This window comes from Pongo pygmaeus, chromosome 16, assembly GCF_028885625.2.
Source record: "Pongo pygmaeus isolate AG05252 chromosome 16, NHGRI_mPonPyg2-v2.0_pri, whole genome shotgun sequence".
Taxonomy (NCBI): domain Eukaryota; kingdom Metazoa; phylum Chordata; class Mammalia; order Primates; family Hominidae; genus Pongo; species Pongo pygmaeus.
In genome coordinates this window covers 47,715,409-47,735,851 of record NC_072389.2, presented here as the reverse complement: position 1 = coordinate 47,735,851, position 20,443 = coordinate 47,715,409, and the positions used below count along the sequence as shown (strand labels likewise).

General features: G+C 44.5%; 2 protein-coding genes across 9 annotated transcripts in view; one reads left to right on the top strand and one right to left on the bottom strand.

The window, feature by feature from the left end:
- Nucleotides 1-13,395, bottom strand: part of SNAP23 (synaptosome associated protein 23) — a 41,869-nt gene extending 28,474 nt beyond the window's left edge. For 2 of the 5 annotated variants that reach the window (XM_063652145.1, XM_054452103.2), the window contains exons 1-2: nucleotides 13,259-13,395; nucleotides 11,640-11,724 (exon numbers count right to left, since the gene is read on the bottom strand). The gene's annotated coding sequence lies outside the window, so the exon portion shown is untranslated. Of the gene's footprint in view, nucleotides 1-8,814; nucleotides 8,980-11,639; nucleotides 11,785-13,258 lie in introns of those variants that run through there. The other 3 variants (XM_054452098.2, XM_054452102.2, XM_054452099.2) reach the window with 3 other exon arrangements.
- Nucleotides 13,353-20,443, top strand: part of ZNF106 (zinc finger protein 106) — a 78,923-nt gene continuing 71,832 nt past the window's right edge. For 3 of the 4 annotated variants that reach the window (XM_054452077.2, XM_054452076.2, XM_054452074.2), the window contains exon 1: nucleotides 13,451-13,613. The gene's annotated coding sequence lies outside the window, so the exon portion shown is untranslated. Of the gene's footprint in view, nucleotides 13,614-20,443 lie in introns of all 4 variants that reach the window. The other variant, XM_054452073.2, reaches the window with a different exon arrangement.

Below are 20,443 nucleotides of genomic sequence, written 5' to 3'. Positions count from 1 at the left end.
AAGTAACAATGTTGAATATGAGTCACATTTATGTAAATGCAGCTGAAAGTAATAGCTACTAAATATTAATAGTTCCATCTGCAAGGCTAAATTTGAATATTAAAGTTGATGATATAAAGTATAGGCTATATACAACTTTTTTTTGAGACAGAGTCTCACTTTTTATTTTACTTTATTTTATTTGAGATGGAGTCTCGCTCTGTTGCCCAGGCTGGAGTGCAGTGGTGCAATCTTAGATCACTGCAACCTCTGCCCCTGGGTTCAAGTGATTCTCCTTCCTCAGTCTCCCGAGTAGCTGGGATTACAGGTGCCCACCACCACACCTGGCCCTTTTATTATTATTATTATTATTTTTTTTTGTAGAGGCAGGGTCTCTCACTATGTTGCCCAGGCTGGTCTCAAACTCCTGGGCTCAAGTGATGCTCCTGGCTCAGCCTCCCAAAGTGCTGGGATTACATGTATGAGCCACTTTGCCTGGCAAGGGTCTTGTTTATGTTAAGGATGGCTTCCTCCTTTTACTTCCTCTCTTAGCTTTCCTTTCTATCTCCTTCTACACAAACAACTTTAACCATTTTTATATATAGGCCCCAAAACTATGCAAATATACATACATATTTTTTTCTCTTTTTAAAAACTTTTCTTTTTACCATACAAAGTCTATAACTCAAATGCAAATATACTAAGTACATCACAGAATCATATCTACTAAACAGCTTGGTTTCAGGCCAGGCACAGTGGCTCACATTTGTAATCCCAGCACTTTGGGAGGCCAAGGTGGGCGGATCACCTGAGGTCTGGAGTTTGAGACCAGACTGGCCAACATGGAGAAACCCCATCTCTACTAAAAAATACCAAAGGCCGGGTATGGTGGCTCACGCCTGTAATCCTAGCACTTTGGGAGGCTGAGGAGGGCAGATCACTTAAGGTCACGGGTTCAAGACCAGCCTGGCCAACATGGCAAAACCCCGTCTCTACTAAAAATACAAAAATTAGCCGGGCGTGGTGGCATGTGCCTGTAATCCTAGCCACTTGGGAGGCTGAAGCAGGAAAATCACTTGAACCCAGGAGGCAGAGGTTGCAGTGAGTCAAGATTGTGCCACTGTACTCCAGCCTTGGCAACAGAGTGCGACGCCATCTCAAAAAAAAAAAAAAATTAGCCGGGCGTGGTGGCAGGCACCTGTAATCCCAGCTACTCAGGAGGCTAAGGCAGGAGAATCGCTTGAAACCAGGAGGCGGAGGTTGCAGTGAGCCGAGATTGCACCACTGCACTCCAGCCTCAGCGACAGAGCAAGACTCCATCTTAAAAAACAACAACACAAAAAAACAAAACAAACAAAAATCAGCTTGGTTTCAAAGTACACTGAAGCACAAGATTCAAGACAGAAATCATATTAACAAATGGGAAAGTCCCACTAAAAATCAGGAACCAAAAAGAAAACCAAAATTACATTTTCAGGCCTATAGTCCCAGCTACTCAGGAAGCTGAGGCAGGAGGATCACCTGATCCCAGCAGTTTAAATGTAACCTGGGCAACATAGCAAGACCCTGACTCTAATTACAAAAAAAATTAAACTTCAGTTTTACAGAAGCACCTATGGTAACTTAATTGCTTGATGTCCAACGCCTGGTCTTCAAGTCCCTGTCAAATTTAGAACTTCCACAATTCTGGGAGTAGAAATTCCACATCTACTGGGGAGGTAGATGTAGGTTTGATTGTAATCAATTTTATTAACCCTATCAATGAGAATGGTTATGTGAACAGAAAGGGGATGTTCTACGTGAAAGACAAGAACGGGGCTCAAGAGCCAGAAGCTGGCAATCTACCCAGGAAGAGAGAATGAGGCAGGCATAAGTGTGGTATCTGCCAGGGAAATACCAAGTATGGGGTGAGATTAATTGGCAAGGATTCACCTTGCCTGAATGAAATATTCACCGAAACCATCCACATAGTTTAGCTCTAAGTTCACTTAGATGCTTTATGTATGTATGTATGTATGTATGTATGTATAGATAGGGTGGGTGTCTCACTATGTTGCCCAGGCTTGTCTTGAACTCCTGGCCTCAAGCGATCCTTCTGTCTTAGACTCCCAAAATGCCAGAAGGCGTGAATGCCCAGCCACTTAGATGCTTTCTGGTTAGTTTTTCAAATATTCCGATATTAAGAGTCAGAAGCTACAGACAGCGAATATAAGCACTCTGCCAGGCGTGGTGGCTCACGCCTGTAATCCTAGCACTTTGGGAGGCTGAGGCAGGTGGATCACGAAGTCAGGAGATGGAGACCATCCTGGCTAACAAGGTGAAACCCCGTCTCTACTAAAAACCAGAAAATTAGCCGGGCATGGTAGCGGGCGCCTGTAGTCCCAGCTACTCAGGAGGCTGAGGCAGGAGAATGGCGTGAACCTGGGAGGCAGAGCTTGCAGTGAGCCGAGATCGCGCCACTGCACTCCAGCCTAGGCGACAGAGCGAGACTCCGTCTCAAAAAAAAAAAAAAAGAGAGAATATAAGCACTCATGTCCCTGGAAAAGGATACCCCCAACAGAAAAGAGTGGCATTCTTGCTTATACAAAAGACAAGATAATATAGTGGTTATGTGCCCAATATCTGAAGGCATAATGGTTTCAAATCCTGACTACTGTTAATTTTCTGTGCTTCAGTTTCCTCATTAAATGAGAATAATAATGCCTACTTTAAGTGTTGTTACATGGATTGAGCTAATTCAAGCACAGTATTTAGAGCAGTAGCTGGCACACAGTGCTCAATAAAACTATTATAACTTTTCATAATAATTATGAAATATCTCTCATGATTTTGGCCAGGCATGATGGCTCATGCTTACAATCTCAGCACATTAGGAGGCCAAAGCAAAAGGATTGCTTAAAGCCAGGAGTTTGAGACCAGCCTGGGTAATAAAGCAAGTCCCCCATCTCTACACAAAATTAAACAACAAAAAAAAAATCAGCCAGGCCTGGTGGCGTGCACCTGTAGTCCCAGCTACTCAGGAGACCGAAGCAGGGGGATCACTTGAGCTCAGCAGTTTGAGGCTGCAGCGAGCTATGATCATGCCACTGCACCCCAGCCTTGGTGACACAGGAAGACTGTCTTAAAAAACAAACAAAAAAACCCACAAACACCCTGATTCTCATTTGTGTGGGTCAAAATCCAAGTATGATCAAGTCCAAAAAATTATGATTTTAAATTAAATTACCAAAAAAGAAAAAAAAGCCACAATGTAAGGCTTTGGTGGTGAGGCAGGAATATAACGTGTGTGTGTGTATGCATGGAGGGCAGGGGATGGCTTTCAAGACAGAACACATATTGTGAAGAGCTTTGTATACTATACCAAGGAGTTTGAAATTTATTTTGCTATGCTGCCTAGGTTGGTCTTGAACTCCTGACCTCAACTGATGCTCCCACTTCAGCCTCCCAAGTAGCTGGGACTACAGACATACCACCATACCTGGCTTGAGTTTTCTAAGTATTGAAAGGCCATCTAAAGTAATTTCAATTTCCAAAACACTGTCAAAATAAATTTAAACAAACTTTACATCTAAGTTACAGAACTTACAGAAAGCAACAAGAAGAGAGAATTCTGGAAAAACACAGGAATCAGTGATTTAAATACTTTAGTAGCAACACAACCTAAATTGAAGCCCAAACCAAAATGTCAGTTAATCTAAATGAATACAAATGGGCTTCTTCTACTCTTACACCCTAAATTGAAACCCAAACCAAAATGTCAGTGAATCTAAATGAATACAAATGGGCTTCTTCTACTCTTAATATTTAAAAAAACACAGTACATTTTGTTTCCTGGCTCCATAATCCACTTCCTCTAATTGTTGGAGGCACTGGATCCATCTGTTTCAAGTTTCTACCTATCACAGCAAAGAAAAGAGCAGTCCTGGCCGGGTGAGGTGGCTCATGCCTGTAATCCCAGCACTTTGGGAGGCAAAGGCAGGCAGATCATCTGAGGTCAGGAGTTTGAGACCAGCCTGGCTAACATGGTGAAACCTCATTTCTCCTAAAAATACAAAAAATTAGCCAGGCGTGGTGGCGCATGCCTGTAATCCCAGCTTACTCAGGAGGCTGAGGCAGGAGAATCACTTGTACCCAGGAGGCAGAGGTTGCGGTGAGCCGAGATCACACCATTGCACTCCGGCTTGGGCAACAAGAGCGATACTCTGTCTCAAAAAAAAAAAAAAAAAGGGAAAAGAAAAGAGCAGTCCTTGTCATCTGCCCCTCTGTCAACCTACAGATCAGGAAACAAAATATAGTAATGGAATAAAAAGTTCAGCACTCTTGGAGATAAGCAACATTATAATATTATACATGCTAATATATACACAATGTGGAGTACAAACATAGCTCAAAAACAGATGTCCAGAGTGTTGCAGATAAAGGAACCAAATTGAGGCGGGGGAGGGGGAAAGCCTGAATTCAGAAAAAAAAAGGCAGCTGATATCAAAGAGCAAACATCCTCTTTTTCCTTTTTGTTATGCTAATCTACAGGAGACTTGACCTCCCAGGCTCAAACGATCCTCCATCTCAGCCTTCCGAGTAGCTGGGACCACAGGCACTGGGCACCAGGCCCAGCTAGTTTTTTAAAAAAAAATTTGTAGAGACAGTCTTGGCATGTTGCCCAGGCTGGTCTCAAACTCCTGGGCTCAAGCGATCCTCCTGCCTCAGCCTCCCAGGGTGCTGGAATTACAGGCATGAACCACCACCCGGCCCTAATCTACTTTCATCTGGTAGAACCAGTTAACTTTGCTAGAACTGTGTTATGATAATGAACACCATCATAGAGATCACAGAATTTTCAAGCCCATAAGCTTTAGTTCAATCTTCATTTGAAAAATGAGCTGATTAGGCCCAAAGCAGTATCTTCCAAAGTGCCAAGCAAGAATATGATTTTAACTGTTACATATGAAAGAGTTATATATTTAATAGTTATGTATTTATTATAATGGATGCTAAAAAGCTATAAAATACATAAAAAACCATGATTTCACAGATTATCACTTTGGAAGTGGGCAATGTTTTTTTAAAAAACCCATTAAACATGAAGTAAAATAACAGTACTCTAAACGGCAAAAATTATGATAGTGGTATGACTCATAGGTGAAGACTCCACAGCTGTCCCATGAGTATAGGCCTGTTTTTGTTTACTTTCTTTCTAGTTCTAGGTTGTGTTCTAAATGATTAGAAAAGATGTGACCTTAGACCGGGCGCGGTGGCTCACGCCTGTAATCCCAACACTTGGGGAGGCTGAGGCGAGCGGATCACCTGAGGTCAGGAGTTCGAGACCAGCCTCACTAACATGGAGAAACCCCATCTCTACTAAAAATACAAAAGTAGCCAGGTGTGGTGGCGCATGCCTGTAATCCCAGCTACTCGGGAGGCTGAGGCAGAAGAATCACTTGAACCTGGGAGGTGGAGATTCAGGTGACCCTAGATCGAGATATTGCACTCCAGCCTGGGCAACAAGAGTGAAACTCTGTCAAAAAAAAAAAAAAAGAAAGAAAGAAAATATGTGGCCTTGTGTGTATTGTACCTAAGTTCATTCAGTGTAAAAGAAACAAACATCAAGATACATATAGGAATTCCACTGTTTATTTGGCACAGTAAGTCATCCTTATGCTGGATAACACTAACTTTCTAGTGCATAAACACATACTACAAGCACCTAAAGAAAAACCTAGCCTGAGACAAATATTCAAGCTGCAGGCTAAGTGATATGATCACTTAAATTACTTTCACATGACCTGTCAAAGGAGCATGGCAATGTAAGGTGTTTCTCTTATTTGCTAATATTTCTTTCTTTTCCTGAGATCACTCAGATCACTGGATCACTGAGCTGAGACCACCAAGTAATTTATAAAGCAAAGAGAAGAAATTTAAGCCAGCTGCAGAAATTTGTGTAAGTAACAAGGAGCTGAATGTTAATCACCAAAACAATGAGAAAAATGTCTCCAGGGCATATCAGAGATCTTCATGGCAGCCCCTCCCATCACAGGACCTGAGGCCTAGGAAGAAAAAATGGTTTCGTGGGCAGCCTCAGGACTTGGGGCCCTGAGTCCCAGCTGCTCCAGCTCCTGGCTAAAAGGGGTCAAGGTACAGCTTGGGCTGTTGCTTCAGAGGGTGCAAGCCCCAAGCCTTGGTAGCTTCCACGTGGTGCTGGGCCTGCAAGTGCACAGAAGTCAAGAATTGAGGTTTGGGAACCTCTGTCTAGATTTCAGAGGATGTATGGAAATGCCTGGATGTCCAGACCAAAGTCTGCTGCAGTGGAAGAGACCTCATGGAGAACCTCTGCTAGGGCACTGCAGAAAGGAAACGTGGGATTGGACACCGCCCACCCCCCAGAATCCCCACTAGGGCACTGCCTAGTGGAGCTGTGAGAAGAGGGCCACCATCCTCCAGACTCCAGAATGGCAGGTCTACAAACAGTTTGCACCATGAACCTGGAAAAGCCACAGGCACTCAGTGCCAGCCCAGCAGAGCAGCCTCTGGGCCTGAACCCTGCAAAGCCACAGGGTCAGAACTGCTCAAGGCCTTGGAAGCCCACCCTTTGCATCAGCGTGCCCTAGATGTGAGACATGGAGTCAAAGGAGATTAAAATAAGCTTTAAGATGTAATGGCTGTCCCACTGGATTTTGGACTTGCATAGGGCTGGTAGCCCCTTTGTTTTGGCCAATTTCTCCCATTTGGAATGGGAGCATTTACCAATGCCTATTCCCCCATAGCATCTTTAGAAGTAACTAACTTGCTTTTGATTTTACAGGTTCCTAGGCAAAAGGGACTTGCCTTGTCTCAGATGAGACTTTGGACTTGGACTTTTGGGTTAATACTGGAATGAGTTAAGACTTTGGAGGCCTGTTGGGAAGGCATGATTGTGTTTTGAACTGTGAGGACATGAGATTTGAAAGGGGCCAGGGAAGCCAGGCATGGTGGCTCATGCCTGTAATCCCAGCACCTTGGGAGGATGAGGTAGGTGGATCATGAGGTCAGGCGTTTGAGACCAGCCTGGCCAATAGAGTGAAACCCCATCTCTACCAAAAAATGCAAAAATTAGCCAGGTGCAGTGGCTCACGCCAGTAATCCCAGCACTTTGGGAGGCGGAGGCCGGTGGATAACCTGAGGTCAGGAGTTCGAGACCAGCCTGGCCAACATGGCAAAACCCCATCTCTACTAAAAATACAAAAATTAGCCGGGCATGGTGGCACGTGCCTGTAATCCCAGCTACTCGGGAGGCTGAGGCAGAAGAACTGCTTGACCCTGGGAGGCTGAGGTCGCAGTGAGCCAAGATCGCGCCACTGTACTCCAGCCTGAGCGACAGAGCAAGACCCCATCTCAAAAAAAAAAAAAAAAAAAAAAAATTAGCCAGGTTTGGTGGCACGAATTTGTAGTCTCAGCTACTCAGGAGTGTGAGGCAGGAGAATCACTTGAAGTGTTGGAGGTTGTAGTGAGCCAAGATCGCGCCACTGCACTCCAGCCTGGGTGACAGAGTGAGACTCCATCTCAAAAAAAAAAAAGAAAAAGAAAGAAAGGGGCCAGGGGCAGAATGATACAGTTTGGCTATTCATAATCTCATCTCGAATCTGGTGAGAGGTGATTGGATTATGGGGGTGGTTTCCCCCATGCTGTTCTCATGATACTGGTTTTATAAGGGGCTTTTTCCCCTTCACTGTCTCTCTCCTGCCATCCTGTGAAGAAGGTGCTTGGCTTTTCCTTTGCCTTCCACCATGATTATAAGTTTCCTGAGGCCTCCCCAGCCATGCAGAACTGAGAATCAATTAAACTTCTTTCCTTTATAAATTACCCAGTCTCTAGTATTTCTTTTTCTTTTTCTTTTTCTTTTTTTTTGAGTTGGAGCCTGACTCTGTCTTCCAGGCTGGAGCTCAGTGGCACAATCTCGTTCACTGCAACCTCTGTTTCCCAGGTTCAAGTGATTCTCCTGCCTCAGCCTCCGGAGTAGCTGGGATTACAAGCATATACCACCACGCCTGGCTAATTTTTGTATTTTTAGTAGAGATGGGATTTCATCACGTTGGCCAGGCTGGTCTCGAACTCCTGATCTCAAATGATCCTCTCTCCTCGACCTCCCAAAGTGCTGGGATTACAGGCGTGAGCCACCAAGACCGGCCTCGGGTACTTCTTTATAGCAGTGTGAGAACGGACTAATACAGACTCCATTCCAGGAGATGACAAAGAGCAAAAGGCAAAATGATACTCCCTTCTTGACTTTTTTTTCCTCTCCCACTTTTATGTCTTTACGTTTCCTCCTACCATCAACTGCCTTTCCTAACATTGTGGTGACTAATTATTAAAGAAGAAAAAAAGGACGAGATGAAACTACACTTTACAGTACTTTTTCCCCCCACCACTCCAATCCCGAATTGTGAAATTCATTCTTTTCCTGATCCTCTAATTTGTGCAGTAATGCCGCGAGGTAAGGCTGAACCTTTCTAGAGAGCAAGGGCTATCCAATACCAGGAACCTCAGAGTCCTTCCTCAAGCCATTATCTCAGAGCTATCTGATCACTGTGGTCACCACACACGCAGTCTATTAATGTCAACCACGGCAACACAGTAAGGGTGAGGGGCGGAAAGAGATCTCTGTTTAATTTCGAGGAAGGGTCCAGAGAATCACCATCCAGCCACCCTTCCTCCACTGGCCCCTCGATGTTCTCCCGGCACCTCCCGTCCTCGCTCCGGGCCCATCTGCCGAGTAAGGGCCAGAGCGCCCCCTCCTCCGCTTAAGCCCGACCCCACCAACTTTTCAACCAATACGATACACTCTTTCTTCTCAGGACATACTCTCAGACTTCATCCAGGCCAGCTCCCTCCGTCCCACTCCTGGAGACTCACCAAGCGGGCGAGGCCACTCCTCTCCGGCCGCAACTCGGACACCCCAACACCGGACCTGGCGCTGCACCCTAGTCGCGCCTGCGCGCGCCGAGCCCGCGCGCCTGCGCACTTCCCGTTCGCCGCGGACACGGACACACCCCTGCAGCTGGAGCCAATCACGGTACTGGGGGTTTAAATGTCCCTGCCACGCAGGCGGAGAGTCTGGGAATTCACTAGTTAACCGGATAGATTTCATTCAGTCCTGCCCGAAGCTGGGAGGTGTTCACGCAATAAACATTTACTGAGGGCAAACCGTGTGCCAGGCACTGTGCTGGATGAACGCTGAAGAAAAAGCGAATAGAATGCTTTCCCTGCCCTTCATCGCCTTTCAATATGTCTAGACTAAGATATAGATATGTAAACAAATTATAGTGGATAGAATACAGTGCATAGCACATAGAAAATCTGAGGCGCCTTTGGCTGATAATGAACAAAGCGTTTTATTCTTAGCGGTGTCTGGAAGGGTTCCCGGAGGAAGTGACTTGAGTCATGAAGGATAAGTAGGAGTTCCCCCGGAAATCCGGCAGAGAAAGAGCTAGAGTTTTCCAGGCTCTGGGGAACAGCTTATGTCGAGAACAGCATAACGCCTTCTGGAAATTTCTAGTAGTTCAACCTTGTTAGAGGCTTAGTGCTAATCGTACATCCCCGAGTGTAGAGGAAAGAAGGCTTTAGAAGGCCAACAATCGCTAGATCTTGGAAGGCCTTGGAATTTTAGACCACTTTGTACTATGGGCACTGAAAGCTATTGAAGAGTTTTAAGCAGATGGATGATTATTGTAAACTATTTGCTTCAGGAACCCTTCCATGCACCTCTAAGAATAAAATAAACTGCTGGAAATCAAGAAAAGAAAGTGCTTCACCAGGCACGGTGGCTCACATCTGTAATCAATCCCAGCACATTGGGAGGCTGAAGCGGGCAGATCACGAGGTCAGGAGTTCGAGACCAGCCTGGCCAACATAGAGAAACCCCATCTCTACTAAAAATACAAAAAATTATCCGGGCATGGTGGCAGGCGCCTGTAATCCCAGCTAGTCGGGAAGCTGAGGCAGGAGAATCGCTTGAACCCAGGAGGCGGAGGTTGCAGTGGGCCAAGATCATGCCATTGCACTCCAGCCTAGGCAACAAGAGCGAAATTCCGTCCCCCCAACAACAACAAAAAAAAAATAGAAAAAATAGCTGGGTGTGGTGGCGGGTGTCTGTAATCCCAGCTACATTACTATCATAATGTCTATCACTGTCTGGCGACAGTGGCAGACTCCATCTCAAAAAAAAAATAAAAGTGCTTCAAGGAGGAAGTAGTCTATTCTTAAGGGAACAAGGAAGAGGAAGCCTGAGAAATTTTTTTTTTAATTTCATAACACAGAGGTCACTGATTATCTCAGTGAAAGCTGTTTGTTGGAATGCTGGGGTTGAAAAAAACAACTTAGTAGTTTGGAGATGGGGGAGATGTAGAGATGGGGACAAGTTGTAGAATGCTTGTGGAAAGTTTGGCCTTGACAGGGAAGAAGGAGGGAGAATGATGAAGGATCAAGATTTTTTGTTTTTGTTTTTTTTTATTTTTGTTAGAATTAAGACAGGAGAAACTTGAGCATGATAGGGAAGATTCGACTGAGAAAAAAATGGTTGAATAAAGGAAGAGAAGGGATAGTCAGTAGGCAAAGATCTTGAAAGGGTAAGAATAGAGGCAGTTTAGAGGCAGTTCAAAACACTGGTGAGAGTAATGGTTTTGGAAGAGGGGAGGGAGGGAGAAAGAGAGAGAGAGGAGATATCTCCCCAATTATAAGAGGAAGAATATTTCTGTATGTTTAGTAATAGGAAGTTAAAGTTCTCATTTGCTGACTTGTTTTCTCTGTGAAGTTGGAGATGGGGTCATCTTCTGATAGAAAAGGAGGTGGTATTGGGAGTTTAAAGGAAAGTTGAGAAGATTTGGAATATTGTAGAAAGTAATACAACAAGTTGACACAAAAATGTTGTAGGACTGGTAAGCAATATTGAGGTCCTTTTTAATATGGGCAAAAATGAACTCACCATTTTCTGCCCTCCTGTGTAAATTTCTCAAGCAGCAGTCACTTGTTGAGGGCAGAGGTGGAGCAAATGTATGGTTGAGTTCATTAGTTCATTTAGGGTTGTGATGGTCATTGATAATAATTCCGTGGTTCTCAACCAGAGATGATTTTGTCCCGCAGGGGATGTTTGGCAATGTCTGGAGATGCTTTATTGTGATGACAGGGAAATGGGGGTGGGTACTACTAGCATCGTGTCCAGCAGTACTGCTAAACATACATACACACACACACACACGCATATATATGTATAGAGAGAGAGAGAGAGAGAGAGAGAGAGAGAGAAGGTCTTGCTCTGTTGCTCAGGCTGGAGTGCATGGTGTGATGTCAGCTCACTGCAACCTCCACCTCTGCAGCTCAAATCCTCCCACCTCAGCCTCCTGAGTAGCTGGGACTACAGGTGTGCACCACCACTGCCGGCTAATTTCTGCATTTTTTGTAGAGACAGGGTTTCACCATGTCACCCAGGCTGGTCTCAAACTCCTGGACTCAAGCGATCTGCCTCCCTTGACCTCCCAAAGTTATAGGATTACATGTGTGAGCCACTGCTCCCAGTCTGCTGCTAAACATCTTATAATGCACAGGATACCCCTGACAAAAAAGTATATGTTCCAAAATGTCAGTAATCCCAAAGTTGAGAAACCATAATCTAGCGTTACCTTGGCACTCACCAATATCTGACTGTGGTCTTCTACAGGCTTTTCCTTGAATGATGGCCCAGAGTTTATAGGGTAAAATAGTTCTTCCATCGCATGCCTTTGAAGGAGAATAGAATGAGCAGCGTACCACAACCCTTGAGTGTTTCAAGGACTTGTGATGTCATAAACACGGAATTGGAAGTTTCCTAAACCTCTAGAACAAATCTGGATTTACATAGAAGAGACATAGAAGACATGAATATAGCCGCTTCCTTTCTTTTTTCTCTTTTTTTTTTTTTTTTTTTTTTTTGAGACGCAGTCTCGCTCTGTCGCTAGGCTAGAGTGCGGTGGCGAGATCTCGGCTCACTGCAACCTCCGACTCCCAGGTTCAAGCGATTCTCTTTCCTCAGCCTTCCGCGTAGCTGGGACTACGGGCACGCACCACCACGCCCAGCTAATTTTTGTATTTTTGGTAGAGAAGCGGTTTCACCATGTTGGCCAGGATGATCTTCATCTCTGGACCTCATGATCTGCCCACCTCGGCCTCCCAAAGTGCTGGGATTACAGGCGTGAGCCACTGTGCCCCGCCGCTGCTTACTTTTATTTGAGGCATTGAAGGTCTTGTTAAACAGAGATGTTATAATCTCAATAATATAGGAGGGACACTCCACGTAATTATCAACATGAATGTCATTTCATTTATCTGATAGTCTTAGTCACTAAAATTAGGTTTCTCAGGGAATGGGTATGGGCTAAGTTTAATAATAAATATAGGCGGCCGGGCGCGGTGGCTCACACCTGTAATCCCAGCACTTAGGGAAGCCGAGGTGGGCGGATCATTTGAAGTCAGGAGTTTGAGACCTGCCTGGCCAATATGGCGAAACCCCGTCTCTACTAAAAATACAAAAATTAGTTGGGCGTGGTGGTGCACGTCTGTAATTCCAGCTACTTGGGAGACTGACGCAGGAGTATCGCTTGAACCCGGAAGGTGGAGGTTGCAGTGAACCAAGACAGCGGCTCTGCACTACAGCCTGAACAACAGAGCAGGACTCCGTCTCAAAATAAATAAATAAATAAATAAATAATAATAATAATAATAAATGTAGGCTGGGCGCGGTGGCTGACACCTGCAATCCCAGCACTTTGGAAGGCCAGGACAGGCAGATCACTTGAGCCCAGGAGTTTGAGACCAGCCTGGGCAACATGATGAAACCCCGTCTCTACTTAAAAAATATTATAAATACCTTAGGCATGAGTAAGAATAAAATCCGTATTATGGAATGTCTGCTCTGTGATAGGCAGCATTCATAGATAAACACTTGACCTATGTTATTTAATCCTAGCAACACCCTGTGAGATAACATTATCCTAATTTTAACTCAAGAACCTGAGGTTCCAAGAAGAATTGTAATTTACCCAAAGTCACAAATTATTAGTAGCTAGTCCAAGATCTGAAACTCAGGTCTGTCTGTTCTAAAGCTCTTGCACCTTCCACTAAACTTCAGTAAGTTTTACAAGGAAGGAGTGTTTTCAAAATTTAGCCTGAACAGTTGCCACTGACTAAATGAAATGGCGGGACACCAAGGAAGAGAGCAGGAGCTACAGGGAGGCCGGGAAAGAACAAGGAGAAACAAGGAGAATGAAAAAGGGACCAGGGAGGCTGTTCATAGCGTCCAACGCTGCGTACTGACTCTCCCGCAAGCGGGCCTGCCTTTGCTCTTCCTCCATTCTTTTTGAGAAAAACCTCTTCCTGTGTGTCCGTTGTTCACTCTCGTGTGTTCAAATAAAGCTAGATTATTGAGAACGGCGGACCGCAAAGGAAAAAAAAGCGAGCGTGACGGCCTCGGTGTGCGCCTGCGCGCTGGCGGCGGCAGTGGCGGGGCCCGGCGGGGAGCGGGTCCGGAGCAGGCTCCCGGACCCAAAACTGAGGGGGGCGTCTGGGGCGTTAGGGAGTTCCCTCGCCTGGCCCTCGGCGGCCTGATGGAGTAAGAGGGGTTGGCTGTGAATGTAAGTATCGACGGGCCGGCCTGCGTTGAGCGTATCGGAGCCCAAGGGTCCTGGTGGTCTGCCCGTTAGGGAGGTTGTGGGGCTGCAAGACACCGCCGGGTTTCTACTCCTGCAGGCTGCGGCTCAGGGGCAACCTGGTGGTCCACTCTCCCAGAGCCGGCGCGGGTTTATGGGCAGGCGGTGCTGCTGGCTTCGGGGTACGGATTTTCGCGGGGGCGTTCCAGCTCTGCTCCCAGCCCCAGAAGGAAACGTGGCTCCAAAGCCTTGACCTTTAGGGGAAGCCACTGACCTCCTTCGTCCCCAGTTGGGCAGGGAGTCCAAAGACCCTCGTCCTTAAAGCCTGTAGGTCTCAGGCCAGGGACACATTTCAACCTCTCGCGACTGACAACCTCCGTTCTTTTTCCTCCTTTCGTTTCTCTCCTTGTGGGATGCGTCTTGATAATAACAACTAATAACAAATAGTAACAACAGCTTACTGTGTCCATTTAATATTTAGTCCGAATCTCAGTGTATAATTGTGGAGAGGAAACGCTTTACACCCTCTTCCCCTTTCAATTTGTTGTGTAATCGTCTTTGAGAGTAAGATTAAGCCATCTTATTGAGAAGTTTGAGATATCCATGGCTTTTAGCAACTTGAGACTGTCATCCTACGTAAGGGAAGTTCTCTTACCTAGCAAATAAGTGCTGTATCCACCATGATGGTTTATATCCAGTTTATTCAAACCACAAATAACTTCTTTTTTTTTTTTTTGAGACAAAGTTTCGCTCTTGTTGCCAGGCTGGGGTGCAATGGCGCGATCTTGGCTCACTGCAACCTCCGCCTCCTGGATTCAAGCAATTCTCCTGGCTCAGCCTACCCAGTAGCTGGGATTACAGGCACCCACCACCATAGCTGGCTAATTTTTTGTATTTTTATTTATTTTTATTATTATTATTATTTTTAGGACGGAGTTTCACTCTTTCGCCCAGGCCGGAGTGCAGTTGCGGGATCTTGGCTCACTGCAACCTCCGCCTTCCAGTTTCAAGAGATTCTCCTGCCTCAGCCTCCCGAGTAGCTGGGATTGCAGGCGTGCACCACCACCACACCCGGCTAATTTTTGTATTTTTAGTAGAGACGAGGTTTTACCATCTTGGCCGGGCTAGTCTCCAACTCCTGACCTTAGGTGATTCACCCACCTCGGCCTCTGAAAGTGCTGGGATTACAGGCTTCAGCCACCACGCCCGGCCCACAGATAACTTTTGAGTGCTTATTAAGAGCTTAGCACTGTTGTAAATAGCATGGGAAATCTTAAAATTTGCTTTAAGCCCCGTTCTCAAGTTTGGTCGTGAATGAAATAATGAAAGACAATATTCAGATGCAAATAGAATTTATTTAGTATCTACTACACATTTGCCAAATATCGCGCCGTGCCTAGAGTTAACTCTTGAGTCTAGAAGATAGTAGGAGCCCTTTAATTAGAAATACTACATGGTTTTTGAGGAGAGCTTTAAAATGGCCCGGAAGGGGCCAGGCGCGATGGCTCACGCCTGTAATCCCAGCACTTTGGGAGGCCGAGGCTGGGGGATCACCTGAGGTCAGGAATTTGAGACCAGCCTGACCGACATGGAGAAACCCCCTCTCTACTAGAAATACAAAATTAGCTGGGCATGATGGCGCATGCCTGTAATCCCAGCTACTTGGGAGGCTGAGGCAGGAGAATCGCTTGAACCTGGGAGGCGGAGGTTGCAGTGAGCAAGGATCGCGCCATTGTACTCCAAAAACGAAACTCCGTCTCAAAAAAAATAAATAAATAAAAAATAATAAATAAATAAAATGGCCTGGCAGGAGGTAGAGGGTGTGAACGAATCTGATCAGGCTAGTTCAGAACCTATTTTGTGTGTGTGTGTGTTTTTTTTTGTTGTTTTGTTTTTTTTTTACACAGAACCTTGCTCTGTCGCCCAGGCTGGAGTGCAGTGGTGCAATCCCAGCTCACTGCAACCTCTGCTTCTTGAGTTCAGGTGATTCTCCTGTCTCAGCCTCCCGAGTAGCTGGCATTACAGGTGCCCACCACCATGCCTGGCTAGCGTTTTGTATTTTTAATAGAGACGGAGTTTCACCATGTTGGCTGGGCTGGTCTCGAACTCCTGACCTTAGGTGATCCACCCACCTCAGCCTCCCAAATTGCTGGGATTACAGACGTGAGCCACAGTGCCTGGCCTCAATTGTTTTGATTAAAAAGAAGATATTTAAAAAGGAAAGACTATGAATAGTGATTATTGTACATCTAGATTAGTGCACATGTAGTCTGAAGGCTGCTCTACAAGAGTTGAGAGGAATGGTAGATGCTAGACGACTTGGTTCTGGGACCAGGAATGGCTCGGTGAGAAGTCTATGTATTGTGTGTTTTGTAATTGGAGTATCTTAGTGGAGAGTTTAGGATTAATTTGTGTACCCAATGAATAAGAGCACCTGGGCAGACAAGTTACATATGAATGCTCTACTTGGATCTCTAGCATGTGAAATCACTAGTGGAAACTCTATAGTCGAGTGTGTGTGTGTGTATGTGTGTATATGTGCATGTTTGTGCATGTTTTAATCTGAAAGAAACTATCAAGAAGCTCCCAGGTCTTCATCAGTAAAGGATTGGTTAAATAAATGTATGCATTTGCTAGAAAGCATGAGCCAGCTCTATATGTGCTAATATTGAGTGACCTCCCATATAGTGAGAAAGAAAAGGTGCAAAAGAGGTCTGCATTTTGCAACCACTGTGGTTTTATAAAAATATTATGTATTGCATATACAATTGTTCCTCCATATCCGTCCATGGGTTCTGCATCCATGGATTCTACCAACTTTGGATGGATAATATTTGGGGAAAAAATTCACAAATTTCTGAAAAGCAAAACTTGAATTTGCTACATGCTGAGTACATACTACATTGCATCCACATAAATGAAGTTATGTGTAGGCATTGTATTAGGTCTTGTATGTAATCTAGAGATGATTTAAAGTATACGGAAGGTATGTGTAGGTTACATGCATATACTGTGCCATTTCATATAAGGGTCTTTAGCATTCTCAGATTTTGGTATTGAGGGAGATCCTGGAACCAATCCCCCATGGATATCGAGGGACAACCGTATATGCATAGAATATCCTCTGTGGAGGATAGTCAAAATCATAGAGACAGAAAGTAGAATGGTGGTTGCTAGAGGTTGAGGGAGGGGGAAATGAGTTATTGTTTAATGGATATAAAGTTTCAGTTATGCAAGATGCAAATAGTTATGGAGACGGATGGTAGTGATGGTTATACAACATTATAAATGTATTTAATACCACTAAACTACACTTAAATGGTTAAGATGGTAAATTTTATGTTTTGTATTTTCATGCAAAAAAATTGAAAAATATCTCTGGAAAACAAATAAGAAACTCACAAGAGTGGCTGGCTGGAAGTGGCGGTGGCTAGGAAACAGGAAGGGGTAGTAATAATTTTCCCTAAAAGCTTTTTTTTTTTTTGAGACAGGGTCTTGCTTAGTTATCTAGGCTGAAGTACAGTGACATGATCATGGCTCACTACACCCTCAAACTCCTGGGCCCCGGCAATCCTCTTCCCACCTCAGCCTTCTTAGTAGCTGGGACTACAGGTGCATGCCACCATGCCCAGCTAATTAATCAAATTTTTTTTTTGTTAAGAGGAGGTCTCACTGTGTTGCCCAGAATGGTCTTGAACTCCTGGCCTCAAGTGATTCTGTTGCCTCGGCCTCCTAAAGTGCTAGGATTATAAGTGTGCTGCCGCTGCATCCAGGCCATATTTTCCCTATAAGCTTTTTTATTTTATTTTATTTTATTTTTTTAAAAATGGAGTTTCACTCTTGTTGCCCAGGCTGGAGTGCGATGGCACGATCTCTGCTCACTGCAACCTCTGCCTCCCAGGTTCAAGCAATTCTTCTGCCTCAGCCTCCCAAGTAGCTGGGATTACAGGCATCTGCCACCATGCCCGGCTAATTTTTTGTATTTTTAGTAGAGATGGGGTTTCACTATGTTGGCCAGGCTGGTCTCGAATGCCTGACCTGGTGATCCACCCACCTCAGCCTCCCAAAGTGCTGGGATTATAGGCGTGAGCCACTGTGCCTGGCCAAAAAAAATAATTTTTTAATTGGCAATAAAATATATGTATTTATTATGTACAACATAGTGTCTCGACATATATATATAACAAGTCCTCACTTAACATCAATAGGATCTTGGAAACTGTGACTCTAAGCAAAACAGCATAATAGCAAAACTAATTTTGCCACAGGCTAATTGATATAAAAAAGAGTTAAGTTCCTATGGCATATTTCTGGTCACAAAAACATCACCAAACTTCTAAACAAAGACCCCAAACTCTTCTAATACTAAACATTGAAATGAAGGTGAGCTATACGTAGATGTAAAAAAGAGTAGCCTGGGCATGGTGGCTCATACCTGTAATCCTAGCACTTTGGGAGGCCAAGGTGGAGGACACTTGAAGCTGGGAGTTCAAGATCAGCCTGGGCTTCAAAGTGAGACCCTAATCTCTACAAAAAATTTTAAAAATTGACCAAGTATGGTAGCGTATACCTGTAATCCCAGCTACTTGGGAGGCTGAGGTGGAAGGATCACTTGAGCCCAGGAGTTCAAAGCTGCAGTGAGCTATGATCATGCCCCTGCACTCTACCCCAGGTGATAGAACAAACCCCTGTCTCTGGAAGAAAAAAAAAAAGAAGGGCTGGGCGTGGTGGCTCATGCCTGTAGTCCCAGCACTCTGGGAGGCTGAGGTGGGCGGATCATGAGGTCAAGAGATCTAGACCATCCTGGTCAACATAGTGAAACCCTATCTCTACTAAAAAATACAAAAGTTAGCTGGGTGTGGTGGTACACGAGCCTATAGTCCCAGCTACTCGGGAGGCTGAGGCAGGAGAATCGATTGAACCCGGGAGGTGGAGGTTGCAGTGAGCTCAGATCATGTCACCACTCTCCAGCCTGGCGACAGCGAGACTCCGTCTCAAAAAAAAAAAAAAAAAAAAAAAAGTAATAAAAACAGGATATTACAGGATATTTGCCTAATTTTTGGCGAATCAATGGGTGACCACAGTCACACTGGTGGTGGGCTAAATCAAGGAATAAATATTTCCAAAGCGAAAATTTTAAGGAGCACTGGCTACTACCATGTGGTTAAAAATCAACAAATATGACAGGTGGATGCTTTCATACCACATTGTTTATTGTCATGCATACGTCACACATTTTTATTTTATAATAATTTGTATTTATCCACTCTTTTATTTTCCAACATCTTTATTCCAGTTCAGTGTTCAGGTGGTCAGAGCCTATCCTAAGCAGCTAAGTTTACAAGGTAGAAACCAACCCTGGACAGGATGCCATTCCATCCCAGGGTGCACTCACACACACACACCCACACTCATCGAGACTGGGACTGTTTAGACACCCGGTTCACCTATCAGGCACTTACTTTGGGGTGTGGGAGGAAACTGGAGACCTGGAAGAAACCCGTGAAGGAATAAGGAGAACATATGAAGTCTACATGGACAGTGGCCTCGGCTGGAAATAATTTATTTTTTCTCATTAATGTTATAACAGCATGATATTGAATGAAACAGTATTTTTTGAGGACCTGCTGTACCTTGTGGAATAGCTAGATGAAACTAATTAACATATGTATTATAAGTTTTTGTGGTGAGAACACATAAATCTTGCATCGCTTTCTAATGTCCCAGAAGATGTTCGTGTAGGTGAAAAATCTGTTTATAATTATCTGAGCCTCAAACCAAATTTGTTTAACATAAACATACAGTATTTTTTTTGTTGTTTTTTTTCTGAGGTAAGGTCTCACTCTGACCCCCCAGGCTGGAGTGTAGTGGCATGATCTTGGCTCACTGCAACCTCTGCCTCCTGGGTTCAAGTGATTCTTGTGTCTCAGCCACCTGAGTAGCTGGGATTACAGGCATGCACCCCACAAGCCCAGCTAATTTTTTTTTTTGTAGAAACAGGGTTTTGCCATGTTGGCCAGACTGGTCTTGAACTCCTGGACTCTAGCGATCCACCCGCCTCCGCCTCCCAGGTGCTGGGATTACAGGCGTGAGCTACCGCGCCTGGTCAACACAGACTATTTTTTGCCTGAAGCATAGTTAATGTGTAAATCAAGGGATTGTGATTTCTTTAGTTCAGAAAGATTAGTGAGTTGGTCACTATTTTGGGAAATTATATTGCAGACAGCAATGCTGTTTGTTTGTTTTGAGACAGAGTCTCACTCTGTCACCCAGGCTGGAGTGCAGTGGCATGATCTTGGCTCACTGCAACCTCTGCCTCCCGGGTTCAAGCAATTCTCGTGCCTAAGCTTCCTGAGTATGTAGGACTACGGGCGTGCATCACCACGCCTGGCTAATTTTTGTATGTTTAGTAGAGATGGGATTTCACTATGTTGGCCAGGTTGGTCTTGAACTGCCTCAGCCTCCCAAAGTACAGGGATTACAGGCGTGAGCTGCCATGCCCAGACTATTCATGGTGTTTTTTATCAACAATATCACATGCCTGTCTATATTAGTCTGATTTTATAGTAGTCACATTTATAGTTTTATTCTTCTAATATAGTCATGTCTGAGCATTTATATGTTGATATACGTGTTACTTTATAACTCACTTTCCTTTAATTTTTTGTTTTTATTATAGTTAGCACATTATATTGATATTTGAAGTTTTACATGTGTAAGTAAGTTACAGTAGCTCTGCATGTTATTTCAGGAAGGATAAGAAGGTTATTACAAAATATTTACAATAAAAGGGAGTACAAAATATCTTTAAAGAA